We start from the raw sequence: 24193 nt of genomic DNA, 5'->3' as shown, positions 1-24193 counted from the left end.
ATGATTTGGGATTAGGTCGTTCTGACACTCCAGACTTCTGTCTCCACATGTAGGGCTAAATGTCAAGTCCCCTTCACCCTCCAGTTCCACGTCAATCACACGTCATGCTGCCGCGCGTGCGCATCTCTGCCACATGTTCTTGCTGACTCTGCAGGATCCTTCCAGGGATCCACCCACTTATGACACCTTTATGTGACGTTTCTAGCACACACCTCCGTGTACGCCCTAGTGCACGCCTTCTGTTACGTATTTCTGTTCTTATCTCGTTTCTCTCAGCTGTTACGCCTTCTGCATTCAATGTTACTGTATGAAATGACTATATATATGATTTCCTGTTAATAAATCATTGTACATGTCCATTGCAATTCCCACTCTGAACCCTCGTGGCGATGAGTCATGCTACCTGGTTCGAACCAATTCCTTTTTAAGGAATAAAACCCCTTTTAAACCTCAGATACCACGGATTCTGCCTTTTCATTTTGACTGAGTTATTCTTATTGAATTTTACCGCATAAAAACCGTATAGGTAATTAAAATTTACCACATAATTTGGCGCCCGACTAGGCACCCCTCCCCCACCCCACGCGCCGGCGGTGCGTTGCAGGCCCGGTCCCCGGCCACAGTGCTGACGGACAACTACGCGTACCCGCAGGATTTCCTGTATCTCCCTCAGGCCAACGGAGGTGACTGAGGCTGCGATCGACACCGAGACGAGGCGGTGAGGAGTGCGGAGGATCCCGACCAGAGCCTAGCTGAGAGAGCAAAGTCCGAGGTATCCGGAGGCCCACCAGTTCCGAAGTTCCGAAGTACTTACGTCACGAGTCGAGTCCAGTCGAGTCCAGTCCAGTGTCGAGTTTCCGAGGCCTTCTGTTCCGTGCTTCCCGGTGAGTACCGTTGCTGGAGACGCATCTAGACGAGCGCATTAATTTGTGCCGGTCAAGACGGGTTTGGGTACGCAGACCCGGTCTGCACTGTTTAGCGGTGTATCTGTACTGTTTAGCAGTATATCCAGTATGAAATTAACTAGTTTTATTCTAATCATTATTGTTCGCTCTGAAATGTTTTAGTATGTTTTAATGTCGTGGTATGAGTGATTGTTCGATCTGCATTATTGTGTTTACTGTATTAGTTGTGTCCAAGTTCGAGTAAGTATCAAGCCCAGAGTAGCACGACTGAAACATGCCGCTGTTCTCTAAACTAAGACAGATAGGAACTAGAAAAGGGATTCTAGAAGAAGCAGTGCCTGTTCCGCCTAGGGACACTCCAAGGCACTTTATGTACCACAAACACGGCCTAGATGCTGTATTATATCTCGATTTGTGGGTAGACTATACTAAAGATTTAGCAGAGAATCAAAGATGGCCCGCCACAGGGACATGGGATGCCGAGTGCATCATGAGAGTAGAGGAAGCATTATGGAAAAAGAAAGCCAGACAGTCACAGAAAGACGCCATTGAACTATGGCGTAAAGAATCGCACAGACGCACAGAGAAAGCACTCAGGAAAGCAGAGAAACATAAAGAGGAGTCAGACAAAGCCCAAGAAAACGTATTAGTTGAGGAGGGGATACGAGTGAAAGCAGAACAAGTAGACCGACAACGAAACACTCTTATGAATGGTATGTATCCTTTGCTGGCCGAGGGTTTACCTAAGGCCACTCCGGAAATACCGAAGGATCTGCCCCCTCCCTTGCTCCCGACTAAAGTACATCACAAGACCACAAAAGACATATTCCTTTCTTCCTATCTAAACGACGTAGCTCCTGCATATACAAACCCACATGCTCAACCACTACCCGCTGATGGTACTCCACCCCGAAATCATCTACTCCCACCTCCGCAACGAACTCCTTCTCCCGTTCCTCCCCCTGCACCTGTTCCCCCAACCCTTCCTGCACCTATTCTTCCGATCATACACCCATTAAATCCTTTTGGTCCTGGCACCTCGGGAGGTGCGACAGGTTTTCAAACACCGCCATCAACACACCAATTGACTTATAGGGATTTGGCGCAACAACGTACATCTAAATCAGCCGATTATGACATATTTAAAGAACGTCTCACAGACTGTAGATATGATCCAGGCCCTGGTAAAGACGACCGAATGATGCTCGCATCAGTACGATTACGACGAGTTACAAACTTTTTATTGTTACTACCAGGAATGGTTGATCATCTAGACAGAATATATCATTTTGTTCAAACGGGGGAAGGCCCTGAAAGTATTGGCGAGGCCATGGCTCACCAGAAAGTTGACACTCAAGGCAAGATATTACGGTTTTTCATAAACTGCCTAATAAGAGAACGAGATAGGCCTGGTGTAGACCAGGAAGAAATGAACGCACTCAATAAATGGGGTCAGAATATAGCCGATGGAAAACATGATAAACAGAGTAGCATTGAAAATATGTATCGAAGGATTCGGAAGACAATAGAACAGATACACGAAAGAAGACAGTCAGCACCAGAAATAGATTCAGATAAGAATGAATTTTCAGAGGAGGAGGAACAGCCAGAAACGGCAACAGGACAATCACAATTACCCGTTAGAGAAATGATAGCATATGTAGGTAAGGGAAGACCCTATAATAATTCAATGCGTCCGGTACGTCCGGAAAGTAAAAGAATCTTTCAAGCTGCCATGTCAAATCCAAAGACCCCCGAACATCTATTCCAGGCTACCGATAGAATACTTCAAGAACGCATGGGGTACCATGTACTCAATTCCATGGATGAACAAGAACTGGCCAGGTCAGCCGTACAATGGACTGACGATCCTGATAAATATAGTGATGATGGTTTAGTGCAGACCTTTTTAAACCTTTCCCCTGATGAACAGAAATTAGCTGGTATATATATGGTTCAGCATCTCATTACATTATTCAAAGGCCAACATTCTGATCCAGGTACCTTACCTGATATTTTAATGGAACTACTCTCGCCACAATGGAGAGGTCTAGGTACTGACTTGATTAAAGTAATTCTAGAACATCGACACAGGTATAATAATTTCTGAATACACGGTTTGTTCCAGCTCCACCTATAGAAAGAAAAATGTATTACATAGACAGACAGAACCCCTTGCGAGAAGTGCATCCAGTCCAGAATGCTGATAATACCCTTAGACGCGTGTTTGTGTACACGCCCATAACGAAAATGGAACTGTTAGAAATGAAGAAATTAGTGCCCAGTCACGATAAAGACCCAGCAGGTTTCCACCGTGAAATTAAAGACATGTTACTCATGGGGGATTATACCTACCCCGACATTATGAAAATATTAAAAGTGTTAATGCCTGCCGGTATTTACGAGAAACTCAAAGAAAAAGATTGGGAGGTAGGAGACCAAAAGATTGATTGGGCTGCATTAGAAGACGAAGAAAAGACTCGTACCCCAGGAACAGGGCTTGGGGACAAATCTAAAGCATTACCAGGATTGTTAGTACAAGTATTGCCACGTTTATTAGCAACTAAAAAGGAGGACTGGGATGCAATCTCAGCCTGTAAACAGAAACCCGATGAAGACACTAGCGATTTTTATTCCCGATTTCAGAAATGTTTTGGTATTAATAGTGGCCTGAAAGCAAGTAGCGAGTCATAGCCACATCTTTTCGTAACAAAGTTAGTCGAAAATTCCCTGCCCCAAGTTAAGAATCGTGTACAGAAAGTCGAGAGTACATGGCAAGCAAATACGCCTTCTCAAATGTTACAAATGTTACAGTACCATCAGAATAGAATTAGAGAGGAACACGAACACGAACAGAGACGCATGAAAGACACGAAAATGAAAATGTTAGTTGCTCAGTCGGTTTCAGCTGACGGTCAGAAAAAGAGCCAGGCGCAGTCAAATAATTCAACAGCTCCTGTTAAGGGGACATGCAACTATTGTAAACAGCCAGGTCACTATATAAACGATTGTGCAGTTTTGAAACATAATATACTTACTGGAAAAACTAAAGCGAGACCGCGTCCTCCTAGACAGGACCAGGCCCAACAACAAGTACCACAGAATATCCAGCCTATGCAAGCCTCACAACAGCCAGTACAGACAGTAGCGGTGCCACAACCCCAACAGATTGCTGCAACTCAACATGCATCACAGCAGATGTACCAGTATGCCCAGACTGATTATCCCGATTATCAGCGATACACATGAAACAGCCTAGAGAGGGAAGTTGGCTTGCCTCTTATTGAGGTTCCTGTAGATCAAGAGGGTCCTTATGTACACAGTCAAGTATTAGGGAAAGACAGAAAGTTTTTAATTGATACAGGGGCAAGCCGAACAACGATAAGTCATGACGAGGTCCCAGGGGCACCCCTCTCAGGCTCACAGAATGTTTCCCTTGGTTTTTCAGGCAAGCCTATTATTAATGAAGTATCGCAACCACTTCCCCTTGCAGTTGGTCCCTTAACACGTACTACAGATTTACTGCTCACAAAGTCATGTCCAGAAAACTTGTTGGGTATCAAGACTCTGAAAGCTCTAGGAGCTGTTATTTGCTGTTCTCCGGAAGGAGTACGGTTGTTTCTACGTGACTTTAAAGGTCACTATGTGTTGAGAGATATTGATCCCCGATTACAGAATGTACCTGCACACTTATGGGCGCAAGGCCCCACTGATGTAGGTTGTATGCACATTACCCCGTATCGAGTCACACTCAAGCCAGGTGTTGTTTTACCACGAATTCGACAATACAAATTACCCCCCGATGCTGTAGTGGCTTTACTGAAAATCATTGAAGAGCTCATTGCACAAGGAGTGGTTGTAGAAACCAACTCGAATTTATGTAATTCACCTATCATTCCAATTCTTAAACGTACAGATCCCAATGCACCACCAGTTTACCGATTGGTTATTGATTTGCGCGAATTGAATAAATGCATTGTACCACAGTACCCTGTGGTCCCAGATATCTCATCTCTATTGACAGCTATTGATTCTGAAGCAACGTTCTTTACTGTTATTGATCTTAAGAACGCCTTCTTTAGTGTCCCTATTGATCCGGAAAGCCAATACCTTTTCGGATTCTGTTTAAATGGACGAAGCTTCAAATTTGCACGCGCACCTCAAGGATTTACAGAAAGCCCCAGCATCTATAGCCAAGCACTGAAAAGACAACTCGACAGTATTCACATGCCTGAAAACACTGCCTTACTCCAGTATGTCGACGATCTACTGATCACCGCCCGAAGCGAACCTGAATGTGAACTAGCGTCACTGACGGTTTTACACTTCCTGGCTGACAAGGGGCACAAGGTATCCCCTTCGAAGCTGCAATTCTGTGTTCAGCAAGTTGTTTACTTAGGCCACTTGCTGTCCAAATGGGGGAGACAGCTAACGCCCGATCGCATCCAGTTAATTGCAGGTATGTTACCACCCAGGACACAAAAGGAGGTGCGGGCTTTTATAGGCCTCACTTCTTACTGCAGACAATGGATCCCTCAGTATGCATTTCTAGCAAAGCCACTCATTCAGTTAACAACTCAGGAGGCTTCTTCTTCGACTGTCCTCCCTTGGACTCAGGAACATACACAAGCTTTTGATGACTTGAAGAAAGCCTTATGTCAAGCACCAGTTTTAGCGACACCATGCTACAGTAAGCCTTTTACACTTTTTGTCACAGAACGTGAAGGTACTGCATTGTCGGTACTCACGCAGGATCAAGCAGGTTCACACAAACTGTGTGCTTACTTTTCTAGTACATTGGATCCAGTAGCCCAGGCTCTGCCTGCGTGCTTGAAATCAGTTGCAGCAACAGCTCTAGCAATCAGACAAAGTGATTCAATATTTATTTATTTATTTAAAATCCTTTATTCGACTGTCAGAAAAGCAGTCAGAAAAGCACAGAGATACATTGTTATACAATTCATTCAAGATTTTTATAGACATTTTTTAAAAGTAGGCAGTTCACCAAAGAGTTAAAAATGCAGAGAGTTAAAAATGCAGTAGACCAATGTAAAATAAAAATGCCTGTTCAAGACATAATTTCATGTTTAGTGCAAGCCATCTTGGGATCATCCTTCCATGCTTAATCTGAACTTCCGGGCTGTTTTTAAAAACTTACAGATAAAAAAGGTACTGTCATCAGGTAGCATCTGAAGATATAAAAGTGCAGGCTTAATCTGTACAAAATTCAACTTTTTAAGCAAGGGTTTTAAAAACATTTGTCTTGGACTAGAATAATAAGGACACAGAAATAAAAAGTGAGCCAGGTCTTGCGGAGACATGTTGTCGCAGCCGCAAGCTGGCAACACTTGACCTCTATGTGCTCCACTCGGCACAGCTAAAATCAAGTGGTAAAGACCAAATCGGAATCTGCTCAACAGAAAACGGTCGTATCTAGAGATGTTCCATGATAAGTATGGTTCACAGAACACACATGTCTTTGTTAGTGTATGATTCCTAACACTGGACTTCTTCATCTCGGTGTCTTCCCTGACAAGTTGTCGCTTTAACATGAAAGTGTTTTTTACAAAATCAACATCCTTCTTTGTAGCATGCTGTGGTGTTAGATATAAGTCCAATCTACCCAGGTCTTTGCAACAGTTTCTAATATAGTTCATCCAGGGTATTTTAAGATGTCCTTCCCAGGTGAGGGCTTCAGCGAGGATGCTATGCGTCAGGGGTATAAGTGCATTGCGCCAACAGTTTAGCCAACAGAGTAAAGGGTTTGCAGCAATTCTGTCTCCTAGGTGCGGTGTGCCCAGTTCCTCATGTACAGAGAAATTAGCGGTGCTTTTGGGTAAGCTCAGAACCTGTTTTAAAAAGTTATTTTCTAGTGTTACAAGGGCTTCTACTGGTGAGAAACCCCACAGCTCACTCCCATAACATGCCAGCGCTACGCTTTTTGCCTGATATAATTTCATTATAGCAGACACTGGGGTGTTACCTAATTTGCGTGCAAAGTCCAATATTCCGAAGTTGGTTCTTAATAACTCGCCTTTCTTTTTATTTATAGCAGGACCCCAAGAAAGTTTGTGATCGAATAGTACTCCTAAGTATGAAAATGTTTTTGTCAACGGTATGCTTTCTCCGTTGACTGAAAAGGGGTATCGTTTTTTGGGGGTTTTTCCAACCGTCATTATAAAAGATTTGGAGTTATTAATATTCAGATCGCGTGAGGTCATGAATTGGAAGAAAGAATCCAACAACCTTTGAAGTCCTAATGCGGTTCTGGATATCAAAACGGCGTCGTCCGCATAAAGTAGGACCGGCACCCCTGTTTTCCCAATACGAGGGTAATCTGTGTCAGTTTTTACCAAATGATCCTCGAGTCCATTGATGTACAAGTTAAAAAGAAAAGGTGCTAGAATACAGCCCTCAAGATTCAGACCGACCATAAGCCCCTCTTGTGGCTAAATCAGATGAAGGGTGAAAACCCCACCTACTTTGTAGGCTAATTACTAAGAGAAACGACACCTGCTGAATAGCGCTTGCTAACAGCGGCGCCACCGCTTCATTTACCTTCCTTTAGCCTCAACCAATGGGCTCGCCCCTGTTATCCAATCCCGCCGACCCTCATGTGGTGTCTAGTCCTTGACCCCTGGGTGAGTAGGGAATGCAGTACATTGTATTTACGTTGTTTGAAAGATATCAGCATGTGATTATGACCTGGTGACCAACCCTTCATCTGATTGTTACCAAAGACATGGTGTTTAGTACTTAGTTTCCAATTAAGGTGTAACAACACTTGTACTATATATAAATATATATCTATATAGGAATGGGCAACACCCCTCAGAAACTGCTGCTTTTTATCTCTGTTTTTACCACTGGTTTTAACCTCACTTTCATGCACTTTGATCCCTTCTATTCACAAAGTAGTTGAGTGTGCCGTACACATACACTTTGCTCACTCAATGTTTTGAGGCATGCAATTATTGTGCTCATTGATCCACAATACCGCCAGCATGCCACATATTTTCCACTATCTGGCATTGACATAACATTTATTTTGTGATTATTGCGAAATGTTTTAATCATTGCTGTTCCTTTTCTCTATGTCTAGGCATAGGAGACCCCATAGAGGTAACACGCACCGCATACATGACACGAGCATGTTCTCCCCCCCCCCCCTTTTTCTCACTGTTTGTAAAGGTCCTGATGAATCGCGGGTGACTCGACCCCTAGCGAGAAACATGTTGACCACTTTGACTCCTAGTCTTTTCTAGTATCACTCAACCTAATTTGTTGACATCTAGTAAGCTAGTCCCACGTTTTAATTGCAGCCAGGGGACCCCCAGAATAAAGTTAATTCCGGTACCCCTAGCTACATTTTAGCAATCATCCAATCATTTCATACCCTCCTGCCCACACACCCCCACTTCACCATAAGGCTGTTGGATAAAAGATCTCCGCCAAAGAGCCCCTCTTGAGGTGAGCCCGTCGGGGATTGCACCGCCTCCCCGACGAGGAGCAAACGCCGATGATGAAGCATGACATCCTTCGGGGTGTGTGAGGCAAATACATCCAACATAATGGATGTCCCAGGGTGTTAGTCAAACACCTTTGGTCATGCCAGTTAAACCTTCCCTCCTTTCTACATAGGAACAGTACAGCAACCTCCCCTTTGTATCCTCTGTACCGGACACAAGCTGTGACTGGACCTTCCACCATCCTTGGTGGTAATCTGTGTCCACTGATCAGAAGATCAACCTATCCTCCCTCTTTTTGATAAATCATTCCCATCAGACCAGCAATGCTACTAATTGTTGGATATGTGGCCGACTCCCTCCCTATCAGAAATACAAAGGAGTTCTGCCTCTTTTTCCGTACCCGTTCACACATAATGGGTCCTGTGGTGCATGGTTTAGTTTGATTAATTCCTTGGATTCAGACTCCGTAGTGTACCAGGGTAACTGGGTATGGGGAAACCTGAACATCGTTTTGCATAAAGTCTGTTTCCCTGACAAGGAGGGTCTCCCCAAAAGGACAGGAACTGATCTAGAAAATGAAGTATATGGATTAGGTAACTTTACACTTAACCTCATGATTCTCAGTGTTGAATCCGAAACAGAACCAGTCTTGCCCGCCATGTCCGTACTTCCAGTCAAGGGTGAATTATGTGTCAGAAAGAATGGTTCAGTACACCTGGGTCATAGTAGATGTACTACTGTGATCGAATTCAGTGATAAGGGCAAGTCTACCTTCAAAGCTTCACGTCATTCCTACTTCATTTGTGGTCATATCGCCTATATACGCCTACCTTTAGATTGGGATGGCACCTGTTACATTGCATTCCTTCTGCCACCTGTTTTTCTAGCCCCTCCTGATTATCATAGAAACACCCATCTAGTACACAATAGGCCCCAGAGAGATCTCCCGATTGTTGACTATACTGAAACGGCATGGGAACAATATACAGACTTCAATAAAGGTTTTTTCCCCTACTTAGGTGCTGTCTTTAATAGTAAATTGATACGAAAATTAACTAGAACCCTTGAAGCAGTAGTGAATGAAACTACTTCCGCTCTAGGAAACTTAACAGAGGAGCAGTCTGCGATGCGGATTGTTGTTCTTCAAAATCGTCTCGTCGTTGACGTCATCCTGGCCGATAGGGGCGGAGCCTGTAAGGTCATCGGGTCAAGCTGCTGTGTTTTCATTCCAGAAAACGCGCCATCAGTATATAGAGCCATAACACACCTTCATAAGATTGCAAGTCTGATACACCAGAATCCAGGCACCTGGACTTGGTCCGGTTGGTTCTGGACCACGTTGTCAGCCTGGGGATGGAAAGTCCTATCCTTCCTAGGTATTGGCCTTCTCATAGTATTCAGTTGTTGCCTATGTCTGCAATGTGGGCCAGCGATTTTCGGCTTGTGCGCCACATCATGTATTCCTCATTCAAGTCCTCATTCAAAAGGCCGTAAGAAGAAAGAAGAGCAAATGATGTTACATGAACAGATTGATAGATTAATGAGGATTGATATATCATGAAGGGTCCGTAGGGGACAAGGAGGGAATGAGGTAATATGAATTTTTTGGTCAATTGTGTCCCCTATCGTAGACCCCAACGGCTCCATGTACATGCTTCTAGTACATGTAAGTTCCCTCCACAACCAGCTATGAAGACGCAAGTACATTTGCGTCCAACGTTAACATGTCCTTTTTCAGATCCACCATGAATGGGTCCGATATTCAGTTCCTAAGTGTGCCTTGCCAACGTCTTTACATGGTGCACTTTCACGTTTTTCTGGCCCTGGCGAGTTGGGCCTTGTTTTCTGCCATTCAAGCTTTCTCCAGCCCTCTGCCTCTGGAAGCTGCAGCCTGGACCTGCATCTGTATCCATGACCTTTCACTCACTCCCTGCGCGGCTAGCGGTGCCTGGCTCAGCCTGCCGGCCTGCCAAGACCGTATTCAGCCTTCAAGTTATCTGCTCCGCTCCTCGAAAAATACATTCCTGTCTAGTAGTTTAGGTAAACATCCTTCCCAGCTGCAGAGCAAAGGGCCCGGCCTCACTGTCTCCATGCAAGTAATTCATAGCTTCCGTTACCATGGTAGGCCCATGGCCCCTCACGTCTCATGTAGACACGTAGTCTCATATGCACGCATTAGCAGTCAGTATAGAATAGCCTCTGCCCGAGAGACCTTTCCTTTTAGATAATACAGTTCCTCAAACACAAGATATTAGATATGATTTGGGATTAGGTCGTTCTGACACTCCAGACTTCTGTCTCCACATGTAGGGCTAAATGTCAAGTCCCCTTCACCCTCCAGTTCCACGTCAATCACACGTCATGCTGCCCCGCGTGCGCATCTCTGCCACATGTTCTTGCTGACTCTGCAGGATCCTTCCAGGGATCCACCCACTTATGACACCTTTATGTGACGTTTCTAGCACACACCTCCGTGTACGCCCTAGTGCACGCCTTCTGTTACGTATTTCTGTTCTTATCTCGTTTCTCTCAGCTGTTACGCCTTCTGCATTCAATGTTACTGTATGAAATGACTATATATATGATTTCCTGTTAATAAATCATTGTACATGTCCATTGCAATTCCCACTCTGAACCCTCGTGGCGATGAGTCATGCTACCTGGTTCGAACCAATTCCTTTTTAAGGAATAAAACCCCTTTTAAACCTCAGATACCACGGATTCTGCCTTTTCATTTTGACTGAGTTATTCTTATTGAATTTTACCGCATAAAAACTGTATAGGTAATTAAAATTTACCACAGCTCCACTGTAAAATCCATCCCCTGTAGGGAAATGGACAACCTAAGCAGTTTGGGGTTTTCACCCTTCATCTGATTTAGCCACAAGAGGGGCTTATGGTCGGTCTGAATCTTGAAATGAGTGCCAAACAAGTATGGCCTCAGTTTCTTCAGGGCCCAAACCACAGCAAAGGCCTCCCTCTCAATAGCTGACCAATTTTTCTCTCTGGGGGTCAGCCTTCTGCTTATAAAAGCAATGGGCTGGTCATGACCATCAAAATTCAACTGAGATAGAACAGCTCCCACACCCAACTCAGAAGCATCTGTTTGGACAATGAATGGTTTGGAGTAGTCTGGACTCTTTAGGATAGGTGCTGTGCACATGGCCTGCTTTAGGTCATCGAATGCTTTTTGACAGCCTGCTGTCCACTGAACTTTCTTTGGCATCTTTTTACTTGTCAGTTCATTAAGTGGAGTCACAATTGATCCATAATTTCTGACAAATTTCCTGTAATAACCAGTCAGGCCCAAGAAAGCTTGAACCTGAGTCTGGGTGGTTGGAGGAGCCCAGTCCCTGATGGACTGTATCTTGCTCTCCAGTGGCTGAACCTGGCCTCCACCTACAATGTGGCCCAGGTATACAACCTGTGTCTGCCCTATCTGGCACTTTGTGGCCTTGATAGTGAGACCTGCTGCTTGCAGTACCTCTAACACTTTCCTCAGGTGGACCAGGTGATCCTCCCAGGTGGAACTAAAGACAGCTATATCATCAAGATATGCTGCACAGAAGTCATCCAGCCCAGTGAGAACTTGATTCACCAGCCTTTGGAAGGTGGCAGGTGCATTTTTCAAACCAAAGGGCATTACCACAAATTGATAATGCCCACCAGGGGTAGAAAATGCTGTCTTGGGCTTGGCATCCTCAGCTAACCTGATTTGCCAATACCCAGCTGTCAGGTCAAATGTGCTTAAGTAGTTGGCAGAAGCCAATCTATCTATAAGTTCATCTGCCCTTGGTATTGGGTGGGCATCAGTCTTAGTGACTGCATTGAGGCCTCTGTAGTCTACGCAAAACCTCATCTCTTTCTTACCACCCTGGGTGTGAGGCGTTGGCACTAGAACTACTGGACTAGCCCAAGGGCTATCTGAGGGCTCAATGACTCCCAGCTCCAACATTTTCTGCACTTCTGTCTTAATGCAGTCTCTAACATGATCAGGCTGCCTGTAGATTTTACTCTTGACTGGCAGGCTGTCACCAGTGTCAACCTCATGGGTACACCAATTGGTTTGACTGGGTGTCAGAGAGAACATATGTCTGAAGGATTGAAGAACTTGTTTGCAATCCTTCTGTTGATGGTCAGAGAGGCTGCCACAAAAGACAACACCATCTACTGATCCATCATCAGGATTCTGAGTGAGCAGGTCTGGGAGAGGGTCACTCTCCTCCTCCTGTCCCTCATCTGTGGCCATGATCAAGCTCATGTCCTTCCTGTCAACATATGCTTTGAGCCTGTTCACATGGAGCACCCTGAGGGGGCTCCTGGGAGTTCCAAGGTCCACCAGGTAGGTGACCTCTCCCTTTTGCTCAAGGATTGTGTGGGGCCCAGACCATTTGTCTTTTAGTGCTGCTGGGGCCACTGGCTCCAACACCCACACCTTCTGTCCAGGATTGTACACAGTCAGGACAGCCTTTTGGTCATGCTAAGCTTTTTGGAGTTCTTGGCTTGCCTCAAGGTTTTTAGAAGCCTTTTCCATATACTCAGCCATCCTGGAGCGGAGACCAAGTACATAGTCCACTATGTTGGTTTCAGGCTTTTTGAGAGGTCTCTCCCATCCTTCCTTCACCAAACACAGGGGTCCTCTCACAGGATGCCCATACAGAAGTTCAAAAGGGCTGAAGCCAACCCCCTTCTGTGGGACCTCTCTGTAAGCAAACAAAAGGCAGGGTATCAGGACATCCCATCTACGCCTGAGCTTTTCAGGTAGTCCATGAATCATCCCTTTTAGGGTCTTGTTGAACCTTTCAACAAGCCCATTGCATTGTGGGTGATAGGGTGTAGTGAACTTGTAGTTGACACCACATTCCTTCCACATAGCAGTCAAATATCCTGACATGAAGTTTGCACCTCTGTCAGAGACAACCTCCTTAGGGAAGCCCACTCTGGAGAACACTCCAACTAGGGCTCTTGCCACAACAGGTGCTGTAGTGGTCCTAAGGGGAATAGCTTCAGGATACCTGGTGGCATGGTCCACCACCACCAGTATAAACTTGTGCCCTGATGCTGTCTGGGGTTCCATTGGACCAACAATGTCAATACCCACTCTTTCAAAGGGCACCCCCACCACAGGCATTGGTATAAGGGGGGCCTTTGTTGCGCCACCTGACTTACCACTGGCTTAGCAAGTGACACAGGAGCGACAAAACCCCTTGGTATCTTCATTCATGTGAGGCCAGTGAAAGTGTGAGACAATTCTGTCCCAAGTCTTTTTCTGGCCTAAGTGTCCTGCAAGGGGAATCTCATGGGCCAAGGTGAGAAGGAAACCTCTCAGAGACAAGGGGATGACCAGCCTCCTGGTTGCACCAGGCTTGGGGTCTCTTGCCTCTGAGTACAGGAGTCCATCATCCCAGTATACCCTGTGGGCACCTGTGGCGTTCCCTGCAGCCTCAGCAGCAGCCTGCTGTCTGAGGGGTTCAAGGGAAGGGCAGTCTAACTGTGCCTTCCCCAGGTCTTCTCTGGAGGGTCCCCCTGAACCCAGAAACTCAACCTGATCAGGTTCAAGTTCTTTAGGCTCAGTTTCCCTCAGCTCTTTGAAGTCAGCCTCCTCTGAGACTTGATCCACAACCTGGGGAAGGGGGAAGGCAATGCCTTAACCCTACTGCTCTTCTTCTTGGAAGGTGTCTGGTCCATTGTTCCAGGATCCAGCATCTGTTCAGTGGGGCATCTTCTGGCCTGTGACCTAGTTACAGCAAGCACATGTGCTGGCAAGCCTAACATTTCCATGTGAGTCCTCTGCTCCACTTCTGACCATAGGGATGACTCCAAATCATTGCCCAACAAACATTCAACTGGGAGGTCTGAACTAACAACAACCTTCTTTTGGCCACTTACCCCTCCCCAGGAGGAATCAACAATTGCCATACTATGGTGGGTAGTGACATTGCTGGCATTGGTCACTAGGTACTCTGGTCCTAGCATGATCTGCCCAGGGTCCACAAAGTTAGGTGTCACCGTGGTGACACTGGCACAAGTGTCCCTATAGGCCTGAGCCATCTTGCCATTGATAAAAGGTGCCTGTCTGTATTTGCCCAAAGTATTGGGACTGGCATCAGGGGATATATCCACATCCCCTGTACAGACAAGGACAGCCTGAGTGAGTGTGCCAACTAATTTGTCATACCCCTCAGAACCCAAGGTTAACCCAACTAATCCCTTGGGAGGTGCACTATCACTACTGGCTGTACTAGGGGGTGCAGTTGCCTTAGGGGCTGTAGTGGTAGGAGTTTGCCCTCCTTTCTTGGTGCACTCACTAAACCAGTGAGTTTTACTTTTACAGTATTGGCACCACCTTTTAGACTGGCCTTCTTGAGTCTTCTTCTTCTGGGAAGCCTGACCCCCACCATCTTTGGTTTGTTGGGGGCCTGTCGAAGACTTCTGGTCATTTTGTTCACCTTTGGTATTATTACCCTTCTGGTCTGCTTTCTTCTGACCACCCTGGTTCTGGCCCTGGTTCTGCTTAACCCTTGTTCTGACCCATCTGTCTGCCTTCTTTCCCAATTCTTGGGGAGAGGTCAGATCTGAGTCAACAAGGTGCTGATGCAACAACTGGTTCTGACAATTGTTTAAAATCTGTTCCCTCATGATCAGATTATACAATCCTGTGTAATCAGTAACCTTACTGCCCAGCAACCAGCCCTCCAAAGCCTTAGTGGCACAATCCACAAAATCAGACCAATCCTGAGTTTTCTGGGTATCCCTGAACAGCAACCTGTACTGCTCAGTGGTTAGGCCAAACCCATCTATCAGTGTATTTTTCAGGACTTGGTAATTGTTAGCATCCTCAGCTCTAGTAGTGAGGAGCCTATCTCTACCTTTGCCTTCAAAGGAGAGCCACAAGACAGCTGCCCACTGACTCTGGGGGACGCACTGGACAGTGCAGGCCCTTTCCAAAGCAGTTATCCATTTGTGGATATCATCCCCTTGTTTGAAGGGGGGCACTATCTTACTCAGGTGTCTAGTGTCTAAACTCCTGTCTTTTTCTCTTGGGAGAATGCTGCCACCAGTGGGATCTACCCCACTCAATTTCTGCTCTCTAGCAAAGGCAAGTCTCTCTTTGGCCAGGGCAAGTTCTTCCCTTTCAATCCTCAGCTTGACTTCCCTCATCTTGGCCTCATACTCTCTCCTCTGAGGGGATGTCATCCCTCTGTGAGAAGAGGTCTGAGAGCCATTGGTTCTAATGGATCTGTTAGAGCCTCTGGATAGAGATCTAACTCGTCCATTACCAATGTTAAGCCTGCCTGAGAGTGGCCCTGGGGGTCCCCCAAATCCATTCTCATGCCTACTTAAGTTGGTCCTGGTTAGTCTACTGACTTCTACCTGACCTTTGTCTGCCTCATCCCCTGATAACTCCTCTTCCTCCTCCTCTGCATCATCTGCTGCTTGGAGGTGGATGTCAGGGTCACCAGTGGTTCCCTCTAAGGGAGGCATGTTCCCATCTGAATGAGAAGGATCTGTGTTAGCAGTCCTCCTGGCATCATAAGTCTCTAAGAGACCAATCAGAAAGGGAATGGTAGGGTTAGAACCCTGTTTTAGCTTCCTGAATGTACAGATTTGTCTCATCTCCTGGAAGCTAAGAGCAGCATATCTGGAAGTGACCTGTGGAGGGTCAACTGACAGAAGGGGGGCTTCTGAGTTCCCTCCTTTGTCTGACATGCTTCTAGTGTGGTGTAAGTGATGCACCTACCTACACTATTTGTTTGCCTACTGATCCCTTGCTAAGAGTTGTAGTCAGGGTGTGCTAGGCCCTGTTGAACTACAACAGCTGGTTCAGTAGAACTCAGAGTATTCTAAGCTAAGTTATATGTACCTGGGTACTTATGTGATCTTTCACAATGATATTCTTAGGATACGTGTGGTAAAACAACAGCAAGCTCAAATCCCAACCGCTGCTCACCAATGTGAGAAGTTGGCCTGATATATAATGTTCACTATTCTAGTGAGCACTTTGTATCAGTCCAAGGAACCCTTATTGATGATTGGTTGTAAGTCAACCGTAGACCAGCTAACCTAGTAGAATGGACAAGAGCAGTCTTTAGGCTAAACTCTAGAGGGCGTGTTAAGCCAGCTGTTATACCATCACATATACCCCTTGAACACCAAGTGAAAGGACACCACACAAGTTGTTATGAAAATAAAAGTATATTTATTTAGAACACAACAACCCTGGACTCTTTATGAGGACAGGGTGCTAAGCACAATACAAAGCTCTTAAGAAAATACGCAAAGTCGCACAATTTACACAAATGCCCGAGGGGCACGAAAAACCATATACTCTAAAAGTGGAATGCGAAATTACTAGCAGGTAAGTACTACTCTAATAGACTTTAGGATCGCTAGGACTTGACTACTGAACCTTCAGATTACTAGCAGGAGGCCTAGGGAGATCGGGTGCAGAGTGTGCACTCTCACGCGGGATGCGGGACAAAGTCTATGGTTGCTAGAGATTACAAAGTTAGTGTTATCGGACGAATCAGACTAGGTAGAGCTGAAACGAAAAAGGATCTAGACCCTTGGATAGTGAGGCTATGCTGGAGCACCGAAATGCTGAGGTTACCTAGCCCAGGGGCTGCGGCTGCATAGGTCTGGAAAGACGTCGGGAATCCTCGTTGCAGTCTATGGAGCCTGAAAAAAGAAGTTGCTGGCAGGCGACCAGTGAAGAGATTCGGATGGATCCAAGCCTGGATCGAAGATGGAAGATACCTGTAAGCAGAGGGGACCAAGTCCTGAATCACTAGCCAGTGATCAGATGGGCACCAGGATGGCACCGGATGGAGTCACCTCGACCAGGTGAGTGGGCGACGCTGGGCTCTGCAGTCTCACGGACCAGGAGGCGTTGTCGGCGACCAGGATGGAGGTGCGAGCTGTCCCACGATGGTATCTGCTGTCGACGTCGCTGGACCCAGGATTGGGGCAACAAGTCTTGGCAAATGCAAGCCCACGCGGTGGACTCAAGATGGTGTCTGGAGTGGACCAGGAGGGTCCGGGGTGCTACTCTGTTGGAGGGGAGCAAGGGCCAGTCTGGAGCAACCAGACCAGTGGTGTTGTCGTTGTGGTGCGTCGTCAAGAGGGCCACAAGCCAGCAGGCAAGTAGCCGGACAACGCGGTGAGTAGCAAAGAGCAGAAGGGCCCCACGCAGATCTGGTGGATGCTGGGGGGCTGGACTTCGGTGCTGGAGCTGCTCAGGGCTAGGGCTTCTCGAAGCCCAAAGCACTCACTCGAGGATCCCTCGGCGGTCGTGCTGGATAAGCGCCATGCAGTTCTGAAGATGGCCGGTCCCTCGAGGTCTCGTCACACCCACGGATCTCAGCTGGGCTGATGATGTAGGTAGAGGTCAGAGGTGCCAGGGAAGCCGGGTCTCGTCGTGCTGGTCGGTCGGATTCCGGAGGAAGGACGTGCAGCAAACCTCAGTGTTCTTAGATGGTGCCTGCGGGTGCAGGGTGACTACTCCTTAGTCACAAGGGAGAAATCTTAGGAAGAAGTCTTGAGTTCCTTTCGTAGAAAGTAGTTTCAGGATTCAAAGATGATCTAATTTGGAAGGGAGCCCGCTCCTATCTTTATACTAGGAAAAGGGGCTGGCACGCGACTAGGTCCTGCCCATGGGTGGGACCAGGAAGGGGGGTGGTTACACCCCTCTCCCATGCCGGACTTTCCCCAGGTCAGGCGCTGGTGTGCCCCTGGAACTGGTTCTAGCCGGCCTATGCATAGTGAGCACCGGGGTGCCACTTGCAGTCACCTTCCTCTAAAGCCCTGCCTACCCAGGATAACAAAACCCTGTCTGGGATGGTGCTAGCACCGCCCATGACAGGAAACCCTTTGTCCAAGCCTCTCTCGCTGGAAGGACTCCCAGCAGCAGGAGGTCAGACTTGTGTCTGTGGTGGCAGCATCCATTTTGTGATGCTGAGGCTTGAGTTAACTTTAACCGGGGTTCACAGTTACATACATGTCGTGTCCCTCTAGATCATGTTTTTAAAACGGTGGAAGCAGAGCAGCGCTCCCTTTTGTGGAGCCGGGGGTGTCTGCGGATTACTTTTCGTAAACTACAGCGGGGGCCCTATGAGGGGGGACTGGCGGTACCCGACATCCGCCTATACTATTGGGCGACACAGCTGGTTAACGTTAATTGGTGGGTATTCGCCCCACAGGAGGAACCTGCATATCGGGTGGATCGTATGGCCCTAGGCGCGGACACCTATTTAGCAGCCCTATACTCTAAAATACGGCGTAGTCAGCCTTTGCCCCCCCCCCCCCCCCCCCGGACCTCGGCAGTGGTTGGGATATGGAAACGGGCAACGAAATTGCTTGGATGGGAGAGGAAGCTCACGGCCCAGACGCCCCTGTGGAAGGGCGACTTCCTCAGGGAGGTTGTGAAACTCTGTGACCTCCGCCAGTGGAGCCAGATAGGCATAGATCTACTGGGAGATGTCTGGAAGAGGGGGCCGGTGGTGGAGTTCGCGGCTCTGCAGTCAGAATTCCATATGGGCAATGGCGAATTCCTCCATTATCAGCAATTCAAGCATGCTATATATTCGCATTTGTCACAGGGAGATCAGCTACCTGAATACGCCCCACTTGAAGACAGGCTGCTGTTGGACCCAATGATTGATAAGGCTATATCGCTCACATATAAAAAGCTAATAAATAATATTCCAGATACACTCGGACCATTGCGGGAAAAGTGGGAGTCCGACCTGGGCTTGTTAGAGGACGATGACTGGACTGAGGACCTGCAGTGTCCTAGAGAAGTGGCGATTCGAGCTAGATTCCGATTGGTGCAGCTCCGCATCCTTCATAGGTCCTACACCCCACGCACGGTGCAATTTAAAATGGAATATGCAACATCACACTTTTGCTTGAGAGGCTGTGGGGACGAAGGCACATTCTTTCACATCCTTTGGGATTGCCCTAAAATTCTGCCATATTGGGTCAGCCTGAAGGACATAATGGAGGAAGTGGTGGGGGCGGAGGTGCCGCTGGAGGCTAGGTGGCATGTTCTAGGGGTCACGGGAGAGGTAACATGGCCCAAGGGAGATAAGGTGTGGTTGGCTTTCGCAAGCATGGTGGCAAAGAGGAATATCGCACGTCTCTGGGGGAATGACTTGGTACCAACAATAGAGGAATGGGAACGAGATATCGACTGGTGCCAGAGGGCGGAGAAAGTCATCTACAATAGTCGGGGTTGCCCCAAAAAATGGGGAAAGAACTGGCAGGTCTGGAGGAGGTACAGAGGGGAGTGGCTGGACACCCCGGAGGACACGCCATAGGAATTCCCCTCACTAAACACCGCCCACTACATACGTCTGACACTTCCTTCCCTGGGAGGCGATGAGGCGACGTTTTGCACATATGGTGGGGGGGAAGGGGATGAGGGGAGGGCGAGAGGGGGGATGGCATGGAGGGAAAGGGAAGAGCAGGAGGGTGGGGTTTGAGTAGAGGACCCACTGGCTTGGAGGTAGGCCGTCATTGTATCCGTCAACGAATGACTTGCTATGATTTTCCATAATGTAAGCACTACCGCACTTTCACTGCTCCATGATGTGTCTTATGATGGAATTGTTATTTCAATAAAAAGATTTTTTAAAAATTTTAAAATATGAATACAATTTATAAAGTATCTTGCAAACTCTTCAGATGGTTTGTATTCCTCTTTCTATTACATATTCTGTCATTTTGTTATGATTAACTCATTGTTTGTTTTGATGAACACTTCTACAATGGATGAATATGTTGTGTATAATGACATATGAGTGAAGAAATGTATTGCACCCAAAAGAACCAATTGTTTATCACTAATCTTAATGCCCAGGTTCTTAGGGATACTGGGTTACCCCATGGTTACTTAACTTCACTACACAAGGTGGCCTCGGCGCCCCTGCCTTGGAATCATACTTCCTGGCGGCGCAAGTACAATGGCTATCGTACTGGACTGGGGGTAGGCATACCGGAGAAGCGCATACGGTAAAGGGCCCAGTCCCTACCCCGGAGCTCTGTCGTCTACTGCTTCCGGGCAGCAAACCACGACGGACGTACCCGCTGCAAGTGTCAGTGGCCCATCGATGTATGCTAAGAATTCCCCGCATGGCGGCAGAGACCCCACACTACTCCCCTCGACTGCCGCTGGTCGGCTGCCCCAAACGGTAGGCATACTTCACGACCACCATGCTCCGGGTATGGACGGAACGCAAGCTCACTCAAGGGGAGGAGCTATTCACAGACGGGCAACTCTGTCCCTATGAGCGGCTCATGGAAGAATACAATCTCCCTCCAGGCAGTTTTTAACTCACCAACAGCTTATAGTGGGTTTTTGGCCACACTCTGACCATTCTGCAGGCGAACCGGCGACACACCCGGTCATCCACACCATACTATACATGGGTATAGGCCGACACTTGGTTACTTGGCTATATAGAGCCATCAGGGAACTGGTTAATAAATCACTGGATGCTCTTCGGGCCGTCTGGGAAGACGAAATTGGGAGACAATTACATGTTATGTTACTGGGTGTTTTGTATAGCGCACAGCTTCTCCGAAGAGCGTCCCGGCGCTGCAGATCAAGAACAAGCACCAGCAACCAACAAAGAATACCACCGGCGAAGGAAAGTGCTCAGAAGAAAAAAGAATTATTGGGAAAAGAGAAAAGTCTTGAGCTCCTCTCTAAATGCGAGCAGGTTAGAGCTAGCGCGTAAGGTCAGAGGTAACTCGTTCCAAAGACGTGGAGCAAGGTAGTTAAAGGAACGTCCTCCACATCGTGCACGTCGCACTGCTGGCACGATTGGCTTGGCCAAGGCAGCTGACCTCAAGGGTCTGGATGGAAAGTAGAAGTTGACCCTTTTTTGTAGATACATTGCTCCGATGTTATGTAGAGCTTTAAACGCCATCGTTAAGGTCTAGAAAGTGATGCGTTTACGAACCGGCAGCCAGTGCAACGCTCTAAGAAGGCCGCTGGCCCTAGCTCTTCTGGTTAGGCCGTAAATGGCCCTGGCTGCCAAATTCTGGACAACCTGAAGACGAGTCCGGAGATACTCGGGGAGGCCTAGATAGAGGATGTTAGAGTAGTCTAAGCGCGATCCTATCAGCGCCTGCACCGTGATCTTTCTGTGCTCCAAGGATAGGAACAGCAAAAACTTCCTCAGCATCCTTAAGATGGCAAAACACTTCCCCGTAAGTCCTGCTACTTGAGCCTTAACTGGATGCCCAGATTCTTTGCTGTTACAGAATCACCGGCTGGCAGGAACATGGCCGAAGGCCACCATTCCTTCCATCTCAGGTCGGCGGGACAACCAAAGAAAAGGATCTCGGACTTGTCCGAGTTGCACTTGAGGCCGCTCTTCCCAAACCAACCAAACACAGCCTCAAGACACCTCTGAATGGCAGCCCCGTCGTACATTTATTTATTTATTTATTTATGGGTTTCTATAGCGCTGGAATCGACTCCAACTGGAGTATCTCTGCGCTGTGATACCAAATAAGATTTAAATATATATGCAGATAAAGAGGCATGGGGCTAGATTGTATCAGTAAACAGCAGCGTTTTCAGTTGTTTCCTGAATTTTAAATGGTCTGTGCATAGCTTAAGGGCCAGAGGAAGTTTATTCCACAGTGTGGGCCCTGCAACAGATAGTGCTTTCCCTCCGTGTCTGTTTTTTTTAACACGAGGTACTGCCAACAACATTTTTTCGCTAGATCTCAATGATCTGGAGGGAGTGTAAGGGGTGAATTTCTGTTCCAGGTAGGTCGGGCCATGTCCGTTTAAGCATTTATCAATAATGCAACATATCTTAAACTTGGCCCTTTGTCGAATACTCAACCAATGTAGCTTGTCAAGGAGAGGTTTTGATGCTGTTCTGGGAGGGGCATTTAGGACAAGGCGAGCTGCCGTATTCTGGACCACCTGGAGTCTATCCAGAACTCCTTCATTAGCGGAGAGGAGCAATCCGTTGCAATAGTCGATGCGACTCAGTATGAGGGCTTGCACTAGGGTTTTTCTGAAGGAATCTGGTAACAGGGGAAAGATTCTGCGCATCATGCTGATGGTGTGAAAGCATGAGCCAGCTACCATGTTACTATGCTGTTTGAGGGAAAGGTCATGGTCAAGGCGAATCCCCAGATTTTTGACGATCTGTTTGGGCTCTGGGACAGTACCAAGATCAGACGGCCACCAGTCTGGGGTCCACAGTAGTTTGGCATCTCCAAACAGCATTACTTCTGTCTTGTTGACATTGCACTGTAGGTAGTTGGTGGACATCCACTGTGCGACGGCTTTCATGCCAGCGGAGAAGGAGTTTCTTATTTCAGTGGTGAGTTTTTGAAAGGGAAAGAGGAGCTGCGTGTCATCCGCATATGACACGGGAATGAAACCAAATTTGCGCATCACTCTTGCCAGGGGTGCCACGTAGATGTTAAAAAGTGTTGGGCTCAAACAGGAGCCCTGTGGCACCCCTTTCGTAATCTCTACCTCTGTTGATCGATATTCACCCATGGTGACAGTCTGGGTGCGGTCGGTAAGAAAACTCCTTAGCCAAGCAAGGGCCTTGTTCTTAATCCCTACGTTCGACAACCGGTCAATAAGGATGTTGTGTGACACGGTGTCGAACGCTGCTGACAAGTCTAATAACACCAAAATTACCGAGTAGCCTTTGTCCTGAAACATATGCAGGTCGTCAGTAACAGACAGGAGGGTGGACTCTTTACTGTGTTTCGGCCTAAACCCAGATTGAGAGTAGTCTAGGCCGCCAGCTATCTCAATGTAGCTGGATAAATGACGATTAACATATTTCTCAGTGAGCTTTCCCAAAAATGGTAACAAGGATATTGGTCTGAGATTTGATAAATCAGTCCAGGGAGTTGCGGTGTTCTTCCTGATAGGACTAACTAAGGCATGTTTCCACTGTTTGGGAACAGAGCCTGTACACAGGGATAAGTTGATAAGTTTTTCAATAGTGGGTGATAGAATTTCCAGCAAGGTGGGCATAAGTCTTGCTGGGATGATGTCATCAGGACTTCCGCTTTTAATCTGCATCGTGAGTAGAGACACATCTTTAGGAGTAATTGGGGGGAAGATGTCTAAGGTGTGGGGGCCGCTACTAAGCTCTGAATCCTGAAAGATGGATACTGCATTGGTAGTCAACGTATTGTTAGAGTTGACTATTTTCGCATAGATGAGATCTATTTTGTTAGAAAAAAAAAGAGATATATTGTCACAAAGTAGTTGTGAAGAAGTGTCTGGACTCTCACATGCTGCAGGATTAGTAAAGGAATGCAGGACCTGGTATAAAACTCTGGGGGAATTGTCTGCAGCCGTAATAAGGGTGGTAGTATGGGTTTTTCGCGCCGTTCTAATAGCTTTATGATATATGCTTAATGCATCCCAGTAATGTCTCCTGTCCGTTACAAGATGGGTGGACCTCCATTTCTTTTTTAATTTTCTGGCTGTTTGCTTTAGATTCCTGAGCTCTTCAGAGAACCAGATCTCTTGTTTTTTAGCTGGTCGAGGTCTAAATTGTTTTAAGGGGGCTATCTCATCTCTGACCGTTTTGGTAGCTTTGATGAACATATCAACTGCATTGTCAATATCTTCAGGAACCATATGGAAGGGTTGAACAAATTTCCCTGCAAAGGAGGTCTCATTAACTTTGTGCCATTGCCGCCGTACTTTAGGGATGTTGGTAGGTTTGAGGATGGTGGTTACAGGATAGGGAGTATTAAACTCAAGGATAAAATGGTCAGTCCAGCTGACTTGTGTGGGGGGTAGGCATGTGACACTGG

At 47.0% G+C, this 24193-nt stretch overlaps 1 protein-coding gene across 6 annotated transcripts in view; it reads right to left on the bottom strand.

Annotated features, from left to right (window-relative positions):
• Nucleotides 1–24193, bottom strand: part of SH3GLB2 (SH3 domain containing GRB2 like, endophilin B2) — a 260034-nt gene that overhangs the window by 92218 nt on the left and 143623 nt on the right. The window lies entirely within an intron of this gene.

Source organism: Lissotriton vulgaris, chromosome 5 (assembly GCF_964263255.1).
Source record: "Lissotriton vulgaris chromosome 5, aLisVul1.2, whole genome shotgun sequence".
Taxonomy (NCBI): Eukaryota; Metazoa; Chordata; class Amphibia; order Caudata; family Salamandridae; genus Lissotriton; species Lissotriton vulgaris.
The sequence above is the reverse complement of the archived record's forward strand: the minus strand, read 5'-3'. Positions and strand labels throughout refer to the sequence as shown.